General features: G+C 39.8%; 1 long non-coding RNA gene across 1 annotated transcript in view; it reads right to left on the bottom strand.

Moving 5' to 3' along the window:
- LOC133277561 (uncharacterized) overlaps nt 1-17,210 on the bottom strand; it is a 19,592-nt gene extending 2,382 nt beyond the window's left edge. Inside the window, exon 1 of the long non-coding RNA XR_009746247.1 lies at nt 14,279-17,210. This is a non-coding gene — a long non-coding RNA (uncharacterized LOC133277561). The remainder of the gene's footprint in view (nt 1-14,278) is intronic.

Raw genomic sequence — 17,210 nt, 5'->3', positions numbered from 1 at the left:
TTTATTCAATTGCATGTAATTAGTAATTCTACTTGCATTTTGTTTTAATAAACCTGTTGAGAAGATATGCCTTTTAAATTCCTTTGCAAGAAGAAAGTTTTATTTTATTGAACATAGTATCTATTTATAAAAAACTTCTGCTTCTGCCACTTTTTCAGTGTTTTGTTCCATTAAAAGATGAATCTTTTGATATAAACATTCCAATATAAGGTTGACTTGACATTAAGAAGTAGCATGCTCTTGTATGAAAAACATCCTGGCTTTCCCATGCAATTTTCCTTCAGGAAGTTGAAGGTGCAGTGATTTAGAACTGGAATGCTGTTTTAATCACTAATTTATGGACATTTTACTAATTCACATGAAATCCTTCTGAGTAATGAACAATATATCTGCTACACTGCAAGGGACATTTTGCTACTATATTGCCACACTGGAGCTTTTCTAATCAGCCTTAACAATAATTTAATTACAAAACCCGAAAGAGATTGCTATCCCACTCCACACCCAAAGGATCCAGAGACTTCCACCCTGGGTAAAAAGGCATCACAACCACTTTGTGACTGCTACTTGCATGCCTTAAAAAGTTTCCTTCTACTGCTATAAGGGGAAGAAGAGAATATTCTGATTATTAATTGCTCCAACTGCACTGAGAGGAACATGTTATAAAAAGTCTGAGCAGTGAAAAGTTGTGCTGAAAGATGCAAAGATACTAATTTTTTAGTTTGAAAATATATATTATGCTCCCACTGAAGTCAGTGTCACTTTTGACTGTGACATCAACTGGAGCAGACGGGACAGGTATATTGTATTGCTCCAACACCTGTCATCATGAAGGTGATACTGATTATTCTGACATTCTGAAACATATTGCTTTTTAAGGCTCTGGCTTATAAACCTAAAGAAGCTTGACTCTGAATAATGTGGGTTTGTGTATGTATAAAGAAAAAGCTGTATGCAGTATATGCCTCCAGATTTTCATATTGTTTCATCCCCAGCAGATGTCAATTTGTATTTGGGAATGCTAGAAAGCATATGACAAAGAGCCTTATAGTGTTCCAAGAGATGACAAAAAGCTGAATTTTTTTTTTTTTTTCAGAGATTGCTGAATTCAGTGATCTTATCTCTTCCATGTTTACTGTAATAAATGAAACACTCTGGACTGAAATCTAGACACATACTCCGACTTAACCTCTTCACCAATTTAAAGCTGATGTACTGAGGATCTGGCACATACAGGAAGGAAGCTGGTAATCCCTTCTCTATTCTACTGCACAGCCAGATGAATTCACTCTTAGAAAAATTTAATGCTATGTATGTTTCCTACAGATGAAACCAAGAGCTGGTATGAAACTGAAGAATCTCCGCAATGATACTGTGAGGGTGACCAGGGAGCCCCAGTTTTCAAAGGAAATGCCAACACTATTTTTTAGAGCTCTCAAAATTTTTAAATTAATGCAATTCAATAGGATTCATCTGTTTTCCTCACCACTTGAATTTTGGCCTTATGTCTGTGAGAGGGAAAACTCAATTCTAAATTTTCTTTCAGACTAACCCAGACCAAGGTGTAAATAATTTTCATGCCCTAACTGGATTTTTAGTGAAAGCCATCAAGAATATTTGCTTTGAGTTTTCTATCAAAACTACGATGCTTTCAGCTGAGTTCCCTCTTACATTTTTGTTTGAATTCTCAGTATATGCAAACGTTATGCAAACTGCAGCCAGACCAAAGTCAGAACTCTTGCCAACAAAAACTGCTGAGTTTCACACAGCTTTAAATATTTTACAAGGTCTGAAGCTTTGTTTGCTCTCATTTGAAAGAACTGTTAGGATACTGCTCACAGTTTGCCTGACCTCAGCCTGTAATTTGGAAGGTTTACTCTCAGGCATACCTGTAACTTTCCACTTCACACTCAGTCTCAACTATTTAGGAAGACCCGAGAGGGCAAAAAATGGAAAGAGAGTCTTAGTCTATGTAAAAAATGGCATTACGTGTTTCCAAGTAACTGAGAAGGTAGGAGAAAATTGATGTCCTAAAGGATAAAGAAAGCAGTATGCTGTGTGGGGCTTGATATCTATCACACCAGTGAACACGATGTTCATCACTGTAAGAACTAGACTGTAGTGTGAAGGCTAGAAAGCTGTATTATCACAGGTGACTTCAACCTTTGAAACATATAAATACCATAATGAAGTATAAATGCAGGTAATGGGGTATACCATATTTATTTTTCCAACTTTTAAATTTCTAATTATCACTGATGATTCGGAGAAAATAGTGATAAGAGTAATTATTAGTAACAATCATTATCAGTAACAATTTTGTAAATCTAATATGGGCAGTGTGTACAAATAAAGAAGACCTGGCCATTTAAAGAAAAAATATCAGTAGCTAAGTGCAAGGAATGCTAATTTTATCAGATTTTAACAGGTGAATAGAAGAAAAGTGAAGCTACTAATACACATGCATGTATTTATACATCTATCAGCATTTTTCACAGGCTAATTTTGTAGTGCTAAAATTCAGTGAATCAGGTGCCTGGGAGAAAAATGTGAATGGCAGTAGAAAAGATTTTAAGGCTATCAAGATAAATCTGGAAAACAAAGACATTTTCAGATAAAAGTAACAGCAGCAAAGATCTGTATGCACTCTGTATCTATACATAAATATATATATATATATATGAATGGAAGAAGTAGGAAACTGTCAGCAGGCAAAATAAAATCTGGAAACTTCAGAAAACTGGTAAAGAAGCTTTAAGGAGAAAAGTAGGGTCCATAAGGGTGAGGATAATAACGAGATTTTTCATACATGAGGAGTAATGAATAGGTACCTAATATTGCATATAGACTTTGGCCACACAGATACGATAGAATGTTAGTAAAAGGCAGCAGTTATTATTTATTTCTGGCCTGTATCTGCAGAGTAAAAAAGCAGATTATTATATACTCCAGGAACATAATTATACGACTTCCATGTGAAAACTAAGCAAGGATATCATACAAATACTAAGGAAACAAAAAATTATATCAGCAGGTCAATGTAATTTGCATTTAAAAGTTTTACAGAGCTGGAGAGTTCAGAGTTACCTGAACGGTAACTGCTGATTTTCTGTAATTGTTGGAACACTGGAAAAGTTCCAGAAAACTGTAAAAATAAGTTCATGTAGCACATGTACTTAAAAGGTAAGCCGTCCAGGTAATTTCATACCTATCAGCTTGAGACTGATTGTAACAAAGTCAATCAGTGATACAACTTAATTAATATAGAATGGTGCATCAATAGAAACATTATGAAAATACAGCCTGAAAACCCAACTGGCCTTTTTTTGGCTAAGACTCCAAGATTGGAGTACTCTTCCTGATACTTCTCTATGACAGCTGACTGTGTACTGTACAGCATGTTCACGAACAGAAAACTAGGAGTATTGCAAACGTTAAGAACTGTTTAATTTTAACAATGTGATGTTTAATATGGATAATTTCTTTCCCTGTTAACTGTTTACTGCTATTATCAGTTACATGGAAGAAAAGGTTAAATTATCATTGCTAAAACCTATAGATGACATAGTCTGGAGGACTGGTAGGCAATGGTTGAGATGGGTCACTGGTACAGAATGAGGTCACTTACTAAAATGGATATACTCTAACAGCATGCAATTTAAGACAAACTACATTACTAAAATGGGCACCTTCTCATCTTATAACCTATAAATCAAACCGTCTAATGAAAATCATCCTTGTGCTTCAGAGTTGTTCCTGACATGAGGAAACAGTGAAATCTCTGCATGCTAGAAAAAAATATTAATTATAAAAAGTTATGAAGGACAAGAATCTTTAATGAGACAGCCAATGGACAGTTTGCAAATATGGGAAGACCACGGTCAAATAGAGGGACAGGAACATGGCTTTCACTGACAGCATTTTTAAAGGATCAGCTGAAGAAAAAGATGTTGCAGTACGTAATGCACAGTGTAACTGAGGTTTACTCTAAAGGTATGCAATTGAGAATGGTAGGGAAAAGGTATGCTAAAGGAGTAGAAGCAGCAATGAATGGCTTAAAAACATGAGAGTGGGAAGAAGAAATATCAATCTGAGTTTGCACAAAACCAGAAAAGCTGAAATGTGGAAGGTTTACAAAGTTCAATCAAAATTGTGATCATACCCCCAGCAAAACTGCAGATGTTCTCAAATACAAAGCACTGAATGCGTAACACTGGACAGAGTCGTATGTAATCTACCACTAGTGTCCAGATGAAGACAAATTAGTTACATCTGTGGAACAGGCAGCTTACGAATGTTTGTTAGTTATTCACACCTCTGATCTGAACTGAATTAAACCTGTATCAAAGATTCGCAGGAAAAAACTCATTTGGGAACAATAAGGCCCTGCACTACCTCCCTTGCCACCTTCTCCTTTCTCCCTTGCCATGTTTTGTGTTCATGTGGCATTGTAAATGAAGGCAGCAAGGGAAGTCACAGTGCAGTCAAAACCATCACATGAAAGCTTCTCAGAATGGGGTGTGACAAGAGTTTATCTGGCCCATAAGTCTTCCTAGCAAAACAGTGGGAAAAAATTCCCAAACAACTGTGAAGGAATCATGGGATGTTTTATCATTCTGTCCATGGTAGCTTGAAAACAAGTGCTCCTTCCTTTTCCCTTGTCTCACAGGTCCAACCTATACATCATTTTTTATTACTTTTTAACAACTCCAGGACCTCCTTATTTTCCTTACCATTCTAATTTCTAGTTCTTCTATTTTCTTCTTTCTCATTTTCCTCGAATTCTTTCTGCTCTTTTCCTGATTACTTCTCTTTACCTCTTCTGTACTTATCTACTATGTTCTTTTAATTCTATCTGTTTTAAATAACAACCCTTTTAGGATAAGAAATTTATCATATTCAGTGGTTTAAAAATGGACATTTAGGCTAACGGGCATGCATTTAGGTGGCAGTACTGAGCACCTGTTTGCCCATCAACTACAGCAATGGAGCTGGCTTTTGTTCACAAAACGTCCTGCTGATCAGCATGGTTATAATGGAAATAATTTGCTATGAATAAACAACTTATTACACATTAACAAATATTAAATATTAAAATCTAAAAATATTCGTATTTGCCGTACATGTTTTATCTGTAAAAATGCTGACCTAAATAACATTTTGGTAAGATGGCTGGTCATCATTTGAATTATTATATCTACATATTTCTCATTAGAACATTTTTTTGATTGAACAAGAAAGATTAGATTAGATTATGTTAAAAAAAAAAAAAAGCAGATCAGTTATCTTTAGTAGTAAAGGTTACACATTTCAACTACCATAAAGAATTGCAAAACTTCAGTATATGTAGGGTTAAAGGGTGGAAATGTGCTGTAACTTGCAGTGGAAATTTCCACTGCATGCTTTATTGGCAGAAGAATGAGGCATACCCATGGTAAGGGGTGTGTGTGTGTGTGATGCCTTCATAAACACACTGGAATGCTGTGTGACATTATTTCTCCTTTCAACCTTCTGTCCAGTTTTTGGTTTTAGTCTTCCTGAGTTTTCTGGGGTCACAATGCACACAGATCCACTAAAACCTGAGGGACTTTTGCTTAAGAACAAACTGCATGATCGTATTTTAGAATGTTGTATAGTTTTCTCATACTGACACATTGTACTTTCTGCAGTATTCTCCAGCCTTTGTCACCCATACATTCATCTTTATTTATTACTGAAGGTAACTGTTTGCCTTTTTTTTTAATTCTGTACAGCCAGTGCTTAATTATATACATGGGAAAAAACTGTAAGATCTGGGGACAAGAACTGTTGTTCTGTCTCTAAAACAGCAATTCCTCTGCTTCAGAACTAGCAACTGGGTAGAGGATACAAGAGGAAAGTTAAGAATACTTGGAAAGAAATTGGCTAGAAGTACTCAGTACTAAAATCTGACATGTCCAGTTTATTTGTGATTTGGAAAAACTCTTGCACAGTGAAGTAGCAACATGAGCAGCACTGTTACTCAGAACAGTTGAGCAAAGCTGCCTGCAAAAGACCTGCAGAAGTGCACGTTCAAGTGGTGAAAGGACAACTGCAAGATAGGTAAGGGTTAACAGGAAAAGAAGTCACTAAGTAAATGTACAAATATGAGCTTACTTGAGTTTTTGTCACTCGGGGAATAAAATCTTAGTCAATGTCTGAAAGCATTAATTCAGTGGGAACTGGAACATTACACAATGCTCTGAATTACTAGGAAAGCTATAAAGAAAACATAGATGGTTTTGCCACTTTATAAATCTGTTTTATTAATGAATCCGGAATACTGCTCGCAGTTCCTTTTTCAGTGCTAAGGAGAATATTCTAGAAACAGAAAAGATGAAAAGAAATGAGTGACAAAGATGGTGGGAGATAGTTTCCACATGAAGCAGACCTGAGCAGAGTACGACTATTCAGTGTAAAAGAGAAATATCTCAGAGGAGACTCAAAATTGTGATTTGACTGAAAGTAAGTAGAAAACAGAATCATAGAATCATAGAATGGTTTGGGTTGGAAGCGACACTTTAAAGGCCATCTAGACCAACCCCCTGCAATAAGCAGGAACATCTTGAATTAGATGATGCTGATCAGAGTTCTGACCAGACTGACCTTGAATGTTTCCAGGGATGGGGCATCTACCACCTCTTGGGCAACCTGTGCCAGTGCTTCACCACTCTCATCGTAAAAATTTCTTCTACATAGTCTGAATCTACCCTCTTTTTGTTTAAAACCACTACCCCTGTTCTATCACAACAGGCCCTGCAAAGAAGTCTGCCCCATTCTTTCTTATAAGCCCCCTTTTGGCAGTAGAAGCTGCCTAAGGTTTCCTCAGAGCCTTCTCTTCTCCAGGCTGAACAACCCCAACTTCTCTCAGCCTGTCCTCAGAGGAGACATGCTCCAGCCCTCTGATCATCTTTGTGGCCCTCCTCTGGACTTGCTCCAACAGATCCATGTCCTTCTTATGTTGAGAGTCCCAGAGCTGAATGCAGTACTGCAGGTGGGGTCTCATGAGAGCAGAGACAAAGAATCACTTTACTGAACCTGTTTGCTACGGTTCTTCTGATGCAGCCCAGCATGTTGGTTTCTGGGCTGCAAGTGCACACTGTCAGCTCATGTTTAGTTTCTTATAAACCAGCTACCCCAAGTCTTCTTAGGGATGCTCTCAATCCATTCTCCTCCCAGCCTGTCTGTACTTGGGATTGCCCTGACCCAGGTGTAGGACCCTGCACTGGCCTTGCTGAACCTCATGATGTTCACATGGGCCCATTTCTCAAGCCTGCCCAGGTCCCTCTGAACATCATCCCATACTTTGGGCATGTCAACACACCACTCAGCTTGGTGTCACCTGCAAACTTGCTGAGTGTGCACTCTATTACACTGTCATTCATGAAGTTACTAAACAGTACTGGTCCCAGTACAGACCTCTGAGTGACATGTATCACTCATCTCCATCCAGACATTAAGCTATGACTGCTACTCTCTGGATGCGACCAGACATGTGTGAACGCCCAACCAAGCAATGCATACTGGTGTTACTGAGTGACAGGTTCTGATGTCACCAAAGGATGGACTGTGACATTCCAAGCAACAGAACAGGATGTCCCCGAATGATAGATTGCAAACTCCTGTCCCTTGTGGCTTAGAGGAGGGGGCTGCATCTCACCCATCGGCTGTGCCTGCACTCCAGCTGAGTGAGTCTGTGAGGCTGGAGTGTTGAGTGAGGCTGTTGCTAGAGCTGAGGTTGTGCTTGGGGAGTTGTTCATTCACTGCAGCTCCCAGTGCCAGACCCCAGAGCCACTGGAGGATTTAGAGTCATAGAATCATAGAATAGTTAAGGTTGGAAAGGACCTTAAGATCATCAACTTCCAACCCCCCTGCCATGGGCAGGGACACCTCACACTAAACCATATCACCCAAGGCCTCATCCAGCCTGGTCTTGAACACTGCCAGGGATGGAGCATTCACAACCTCCCTGGGCAACCCATTCCAGTGCCTCACCACCCTCACAGGAAAGAATTTCCTCCTTATATCCAATTTAAACTTCCCCTGTGTTTTTACCCACACTGTCTGGTTCAGGCAACCGGGACACCACAAAGCCTACCGTGCAGCCACCCCGCCGTCAGTGACACTGGGAAGGGGGCTCGGAGGCTGGACAACACACAGCCAGGCTGGCACCTGGGGCTTGGGCCAGTCCCCAAGAGATCTGTGATCTGGCCCTATTATTATTATTGTTATTGCTATTGTTGTTGTTGTTGTTATTATTATTGTTGTTGGTATTATTATTCAGTAAATTAAAGGACCACCTTTCTACTTTTTATAAAACATGGGTGCAACTTCTCCTGTTTCTCAATTTCCATGGACCTCAGCTGACTGTCATCACTTTTCAGATGTGGTGGATAATGGCTTGGCAAATACAGCTGCCAGTTCCCTCAGCACTCTGGGATGCATCTTGTCAGGTCTCAGAGACTTGTGTACATCCAGTTTCCTAATAAGGTTTTGAACCTGATCTTAGAATCATAGAATAAAATAATAGCATATTTATGGCTGGAAAAGACCTTAAGATCATCTAGTTCAAACCCTCCTGCCATGAGCCAGGACACCACAAAATAATCTTTGTCACCCAAGGCTCCATCTAACCTGGCCTTGAACAGTGCCAGGGATGGAACATTCACATCTTCCTTGGGTAACCCATTCCACTGCCTCACCACCCTCACAGTGAAGAACCTCATCATTATATCTAACCTAAACTTCCCCCTGTCTAAGTCTGAAACCGTTACACCTTGTCCTATCACTACAGTCCCTGATGAAGAGTCCCTCCCCAGCATCCCTATAGGCCCCCTTCAGATACTGGAAGGCTGCTCTGAGGTCTCCACGCAGCCTTCTCTTCTCCAGGCTGAACAGCCCCAACTTCCTCAGCCTGTCTTCATACAAAAGGTGCTCCAACACCCTGATCATCCTCGTGGCCCTCCTTTGGAGAGCTCCATTTCCTTTTTATGTTGAGGACACCAGAACTGCACACAATACTCCAAATGAGGTCTCACAAGAGCAGAGTAGAGGGGCAGGATCACCTCCTTCGACCTGCTGATCACGCTCCTTTTGATGCAGCCCAGGATACAGGCTTCTGGGCTGCAAGTGCACACCGCCAGCTCATGTTAAATTTCTCATCAACCAACACCCCCAAGTCCTTCTCCCATTATACTTGTAGGGACTTTGCATCCCCTGTCTCTGCCTTGAGGTCCATCCACTCAAGAAATGTGGGAGGAGAGGCTGCCAGTGAAGACTCAGGCAAAACCACTGTTGGTTTTCTCAGCCTTCTCTTTGTCCGTTATTACCAGTTTGCCAGTTGTGCTCATCAAGGGGGGTTCACTTTCTTTGATCTTCCTTTTCTGGTTCACATGCCTGCAGAAGTCCTTCTTACTATTTTTTGCATCCCTTGTCCAGTGCAGCTCCAACTATATGAATCCTTGAAGATCTGTCAGCTTTGCCTGTTCTGAGGGCCGTTTCCCAGGGGGTTCTGTTGACTAACTCCTTCAACAGCTGGAAGATTACTTTCCAAAAATTCAGGGTCCAGATTTTACTCTTTGCCTGTCCCATGTCCCTCAGGACTGCACACTCCACTAGAACATGATCACTCAGCCCAGGCTGTCTCCAATCTCGATGCCTCTGATTTTCTCACTTGCTTTGGCAAGATCCAATGTGACTCACACTGACAGGGTAGTCTATGACCTGGCTTAATAAACTCTCTTTAAACACTAGAGGGCACCAATGATTTCATCCGTCAGCAGATTTGGTAATAGCAAGAGAAGGTATTTTTTTCAGCTTCACTGAGGTATTTCAGAGGTACTTCACTGAGGTATTTCTTGCTGTAAAGTATTGTGGCGGTCCATATTTTAAGGGATTCAAAAGAAAATTGACAAAATGCAATGAATCCAATGAGTGGTGAAGCTCTGCATCTTTTGAAAAACATTTAGACAGATGATGCCTAAGCAAAAGTTATGCTTTCTCCCATTGAGTCTTTCCTAAGCAACTGCTTGGGAGTGACAGTTGGAGGCAGACTCTGAGATGAGACAAACCTTTGGGATGTCCTAGCTTTATAAATAAATGTTCCTGACACTAAGCATACAACACCACGTTTAACAATAACCTGTTATCAACATGTAAAAACTGTGAAACCAAGACATTTGTGAAACCAAGACATTTGTGACATAAGTGACTGAACAGCAGAGCTCAAACAATTGTAGTGAATGGGGCTACATCTGACTGGCGATGGGTCACCAGTGGTGATCCTCAGGCTTCAGTTCTAAGGGCCAGTTCTGTTCAATATATTTATCACTGATGTGGATGCAGGAGTCAAATGCACCATTAGCACGTTTGCTGCAGATTCTAAATGTTTACTCTCTCAAGGGACAGGAGGCCTTGCAGAGTGATCTACAGAGATTGAGCATTGGGCAACCATTAATGCGGTGAAATTTAGCAAGTCTAAAAGATTCTGCACATACGACTGACTAATGCCAGCCACAAGTATAGACTGGAAGAGGAGTGGCTGGAGAGCAACCCTGCAGGAAGGAATCTGGAGGTGTTGGTCAGCAGCAGGCTCTGTGTGAACCAGCAGCGTGCCCCAAGAGGGCAAATCCTGCCCTCCGGTACATCTGACACAGCATCACCAGCCGGTCAGCAGGGGTGATTCTCCCACTGTATTCAGCATTGATGCAGCCTCACCTGGAGCGCTGTGGGCAGTGCTGGGACCCACCATTTAAGAAAGATGTGAAGGTCCTTGAATGTGTCCAGAGGAGGCAACTCAGCTGGTGACAGAACTGGAAGGAAATGTCCTGTGAGGGGTGGCTGAGGGCTCTGGGCTTGTCTAGTTTGGAGAGAAGGAGGCTGATGGGTGACCTCCTTGATCTCCTACAGCTTCCTGAGGAGGGGAAGTGGAGAGGGAGGTGCTGAGCTCTGCTCCCTGGTACCCAGCAACAGGACATAAGAGAATAGATCAAAGCTGCACCAGGAGAGGTTTAAACTGGACACTAGGAAGCATTTTTTTACCAAGAGGGAGGTCAAATACTGGGTCTGGCTTCATAGTGAGGTGGTCGAAGCCCCAAGCCTGTCAGCATTTAAGAGACATTTGGACAATGCCCTTAACAACAGGCTTTAACTTTTGGTCAGCCCTTAAGTGGTCAGGCCACCAGACTAGATGATCACTGTAAATCCCTTCCAATTTGAACTATTCTATTTGTCACATACTGAGAATTCCCTAAGATATGCTAATAGTGTAAAACATGAAAAAGGAGAGAGATTTAGAAAACTTTTAATATTAATCTAGCCCTATTCATCTTGCAACAAAAGGATTTTACTGATAGTATCAGTAACAGCACAGTCAAATGAATGAGTGATTCATTTTAAAACTCCCATCTGAGCTGTCTGTATCACTTTATAGTTAGTAATGGTTAATAATTATCTTTGGTGGCTTCTATGTCTAGCCAGATTTACAGGAGTGTATATAGAACTATTCTGAGAGGAAACATGAATTAAAGTGTCATTACAGAGCAGAGTGTAAATTGTAAAGTAGGCTGAGACTATTAAATGTAATACATTTGTATTTTTTTAAATTTTGGTTTTCTCTTTGTAATAGTTCATTTCACATAATGTTTAGGTGCTTTGATTTAGTGAAGTCTGTCTAAGGGATTGAAAATCCAAGAAATTAGTCTGGTGGGGTCATAGCCCACATAAGCATGTGGCGTAAAATTCAAAAGTTCAAATACTTCTGTAAATTGTTTCATGTTACTGCTAGTATGCGTACAAAAGCTCTTTGAAAACCAAGATCTTGCACCTATGAAAAATAATAAAATGGTATTACACTGATTTTGATTCCAGATTTAGATCAAATATTAAGAAGAAGTTTTTCCCTGTGAGGGTGGTGAGCCACTGGCACAGGCTGCTCAATAGAGATGTTGTGGCTGCTCCATCCCTGTCAGTTTTCAAGGTCAGGCTGGACAGGGCTTTGAGCAACACGGTCTAGTGGAAGGTGTCCCTGCCCATGGCAGGGGTGTTGGAATGAGATGATTCTAAGGCCCCTTCCAAACCATACCATTCTATGTTTCTGTGACTTTCAATGCCATTTATGCAGATGTACTGAAGCCACTGATGGCCAATGAAGACAATATTAAACCGATAAATAAGCTATTCATTAATGATGAAGAGTCAGACCTTATCTGTCCTTAGTATTGTTAAATCAAGGACAACACTAATGAAATCTGGTTTTTCACCTTACAGTTTAAATGAAGCCTAAAATATAGAAAACTTACTATAATCAAAGCGGGGTTCAAAAGAAAAAAGTATACAAAATCCCATGAAGCTGCCATCACTGAATGAAAAATCATGCTTCTGGGGAAGAAATTAAAATGGTACACAAAGAGTGGTGGTGTTCCTTTTGTGGTCTCATGCATCTGTGACATAACTTGTCATCCCAGATGACATACACCTGTATGTGAAGAAGAGCAAAGTAAGACACAAGATGTCTGTAATTTAGCCTGAAGGAAATTAGAATTATGCAACAATTACACCCAACACACACAATCAGGACATAAATAGACCAAATGAGCTCTCAATCAAATTTTGAAGTGAAATAGGTAACTATCAAACTTGAAAAATTTAACCTTCTGCCTGGTTTTAGTTCTGTTAATAGGAGATAGAGGAGCATATTTCCATTCTCTAACAGAAATGGCAGTACTTGGTTAGCCATGTGGTAAGGAATAAATTGTCCTAATGAAGAAATAAAGCAGCAGGTAAAGGGTACCACTACTGGAGTGAGTCCACTGAGGAGCCACAAAGACAACTAAGGGACTGGAGTGTCTGAATGCAAGGATGGCCTGAGACAGCTGGGACTGTTCAGCCCAGCTGGAGAAGAGAAAGCTCAGGGGGCTGTTATCAATGGGTCTAATTATCAGGGGGTGGCAATGACAGACTAAAGTAGATGGAGTCAGATATGTGCCCACTGACAGGATGAGACCCAATAGGAAGAAACTAAAATACAAGAAATGCTCTTTAAACAGAAAATAAACCTTCTATTGTAAGGGTGACTGGACACCAGAACAACCCAGAGAAGTTGTAGAGTCTCTATCCTTGGCAATATTCAAATCCCAAATGGATCCTGTCCTGGGCAGCCTACTCTAGCTACCCTCTGAGCAGGGAGGTAGGACGAGGCAACCTCCAGAGGTACTTTCCAACCTTTATTCAATGATTCAGTCATTTAGTTCATGTCATAAATTCCTCAAAACAGGCTTGTATATTAATAAAGCATAATGTGAAAATCTACAGAAAATTCCAATGACTGATTCATTTGCACTCTGAACTGATGCAGAGGCTTTCTGTCATGTTTCCCTATTGGAACACTTGGAAAAGGAGGGTCTACTTTCTCTGGTATGTTTTTTTTCAAAGCCTGTAGAATTATTACCACCTGCAAAGCATTAACTGAAAAAACAACATCTGCTTTCTGTAAGAATATCTGAAAAAATAAACTGAACACTTTCTAATAAAATGCTGTCTATCATTATAATCTGAAGTCTGACAAGTCGCCCAGTTCTCTCATGGCTGGTGCCTTTAAAAACTACTCCCTGTTGTATAGCCGTTTGTTGAAGTTTCTGAAGTCTGTTTTGACTTGCCAGTGTTCAAAGACATGACATACAAAGCATAGCATTTTTATGATATTAATAATTATCAGTTTATTATTTTTTCTTGCCCTGAGACAGATGCTTCTTAGAAAATGAATTACAGGAACGCATGGGCCTGCCTTTACCTAACAGTCTTCATGCATAATATAGCTCATTTCCTTTTCGCCCTGTTGCATTATTTGGTGGTGCAGAAAGAGCAGCTTCTTCTGTTCATGAAATTGCTTCCCTTATCATCTAGAAAATCAGGCTCAGTACAGACTTCTCCCATAAGCAATTGCCATCTGCATACAGAAGTACTGACTGGAGCAACACAATGTACAGTTGTTTTGCTCCTTCCCTAGGATGGAACCATAAAAGAGGTTGAAAAGCCCATTCATTCCTGTCTTCCTAGGCCCTGGCTGGTGGCAAGTTCAGCACACCTGAATTAGTGTGTATCCTTGGCATCACTCCAGACTATCACACTTTGTTCAAGAAGGTTCCACAGTCTCACACTATGCTTAATTGAGACTTTTTTTCTGAGATGCAAAGATCCCTATTCACTTGCGTAGCAAAATTCTTCAAGCTTTATTATCACTTTTTTATTAGGTTTTTTTTACCTTTGACAGATGATATGTTGTCCTGCTCATATGTATGAAGAAGAAAACTTTTTTCAGCTTGTTATTTTGAACCAGAAACAATCTTCTGGGCAGTTTTTCATTGACATTTTTTCTTCTTCTCTAGAAAATACAAGCCATTGTACTCTTTATCCTTCTCCAAGACTCTTTTGGGCCCACAGCTCTATCTAAGCTTTCCTGTTTTTACTGAGATACTGCTTCAGTATTCCATCAACTACCTTCTCCTGAAATATCCCTGATGCTTATAAATCACACTCTAAACCAGTCTTCACTAGGCTATCTAAAAAAACATGGTAATTCAGTTTGTACTTTGCTCATCATACAGACCAACAGTATCTCAATGTCCTCTTGTGTGATAGTGACTACTGTCACTTGTTTTATATTGTTAGATTTTTAACAAAAATTCATGCAGAGGACTCCTGGTCTATTAATGAGGCTTACTGGCATTAAAATAGTGCTATTATTACTTTGTGAGTTAAGGTAATTAGCCAATAGTTACTAAACTATGATTAATAATATTGAGGTATTTAAGCTATTCATCTTGCTGAAGTATAAAACCTGACAATATCACAGAGTAATAAATTCAAATGCAGACTTTCAGTAGTAAGCAAATCGGATGTCCTCTATGCCTATAATCACTGAGAAATACTAGTTTTTTTCCAGAAGATGGTGCTTATGTGCCACTAAACACAACAGAGTTACCCAATTTCAGGCAAGTTTCCCACATGGTAGAACAGAAAATAAAATAATAATTCATTATTTTTGTTTTCCTTTTTGAAAAGATTAAATGAACTCTCAAGATAAGGAAACAGTGTATTTCTTTCACATGAGATGAGTTCTCCAAGTTCTTTAAACTGGGCATTCACTGAAATACGTTTTTAGTGCTGTCAAGTACTAGTCAATGCACAAAACAGTGAGAAATAATTTACAGTTTTTCTACAAGAACAGAATTGTAAGGTGTTGTGAGAATGGATTATTTATGTTTGCATTAGTAAACACCTGATGAGAAGCTGCAGTTTCAGTAACTCATTTTTACTACTTTGGATTAAGAGAATGTTTTTTAAAGCCAAAAAGTAAAGATAAACATACATTCTCAAAAATTAGCTTAGAGGGGTTTCTTTGAAATTAAACTGTGAGGTGTGTGAGTGTAATAAGGATCTACAAAGAAACCAATTTCTTTTAAATGACATTTTTATTTACACAGTATGTTTTACCCCACAGGAACACAAAAATTATTTTAGAGGCTTTGGTATCTAACATTTAGAGTTTCAGAAGTTCCATTTAGAAAGCTGATTTGGAGATGTGAGGATTGCATACTCTCCTGCTACCAGTTGCCTGTAAGGTCTTGAAAATGACCTGTCTTGGTCTGAAACTTTGCTTAGACTTCCTTAAATGGTCTCATTCACTAGTTTGAAACACAGGACTAAAAAGGCACAAGAGAATAGAGTTGCTCTTCTGTTATGTCTGTGCCTACAGAGATTCACTGCTAGCTCAGAGCACAGCATCTCCAGAAGCAGTCAAACTATTGTGTTATTTAAAATGGCATAATGCATGGCAGTGCTGCAGTCACCATAGTTTGTCTTAGACTTATGCCTGGTTCTTGCTCCATAAGCATGCAGCGTTCACTGCAGACCTCTGTGTCTTGTTCAAATTCTTTGCTGAGTAAGGTCATTAAGTTGAGTTTATAGACAGGATGGTAACTTCATGATTAATCAGGCAGGTAACTGCAGTCTTGGTAGGGTAATGTTTGCCTGCTTCTTTTGCTCCATGATGTGACAATTCTTCTGTGAACCTGAATTAATCGAAAGCTTAAAAAAAAAAAAAAAAGAGAATCCCAGAGTGTCTGCAAAATAAACAGCACTTCCACCCCTATATTATTTGTTGTATATGCATGAGCAATGCAGAGAGTTATTTTCAAACCTGGTTTGGTAGAAGGTAAAGTACAAAAGGAATATGCTGCATGAGGAAGGAAAATGCCATCTACCAGACTTATCTTCACTTTGTTTGCAAAATCAACTCTGCCTCTTTTGGTAGAGCTTAAATAACTTAACATGTGAATTACATCTACCTAGACCTTCCCCTTCCTTGTTAGGAGGTTCTTTTCCTTTTCTTTCACCTGTTCTCTATGGAGCTTAGAAACACCTATCTTGCGTAGTTGCAATGGCGCAGTGTTTGCCCTCCTTGAAAGAATGACATGAGGCTCCCTACAGAAGGAGCCAGTCTCAACAGTTGCTCCAGATTTTTTTGCCTGACTTCTTGAGGAGAAAAAGCTTACAAAAGATCACACTCTCTTTATCCAAGTATTTGTGAGCCAAGGATTCTCCTGTTAGGTTTTCCAGCATCTCAGACAATACAAGGTTCAACTGAATCTTTTCCCACAGCAAATACATTTCCAGTATTTTTCTCTCATTTTCTGGTGTCTGATAATGGCTGAGCTGAATGCTCAGCATGATTCAGTTAAACAGCTACTCAACCAGTGCATACAAGAAACCAGGCTTCACTAAGTCCAGCATTTACTGAAATACTTCTTGTTCCATGGAGTCACTCCAGTATCCGTAGTGGCACTGCCTCTCATCCTGCCCATTCCACCTGGAAGTCCTTGAATAACGGACTGTAAGCATTTCTTTCACAGAGCTTCCCAGTATGTGGCCTGGTCACTCTTTCCTCACAGCTACTTGATCTACCAATATAATGGGACTGTAGCGTTTGTTCCTCTTTAAAACCTGAACTGGCAGAAATGCACTTTTCAGTGAAGTGTTCTAATGGAAGCTTATGCTCAGCCTCAGCCAGCATAGCTGAAACCCCCGGCCAAGAGGCTGGCATGAGGCATTGTGGGATGGCTGTTGCAGAATTGTTACATACACGAGCAAATGAGTGTGTATACTGGATGTGAAGTTACTCAGCCCACACAGAG

This window comes from Pezoporus flaviventris, unplaced genomic scaffold, assembly GCF_033815535.1.
Source record: "Pezoporus flaviventris isolate CSIRO_AGI_PZ_B2104156 unplaced genomic scaffold, CSIRO_AGI_Pfla_v1 ptg000057l, whole genome shotgun sequence".
NCBI classification, from domain to species: domain Eukaryota; kingdom Metazoa; phylum Chordata; class Aves; order Psittaciformes; family Psittacidae; genus Pezoporus; species Pezoporus flaviventris.
This window is presented reverse-complemented; position numbering and strand designations above follow the sequence as displayed.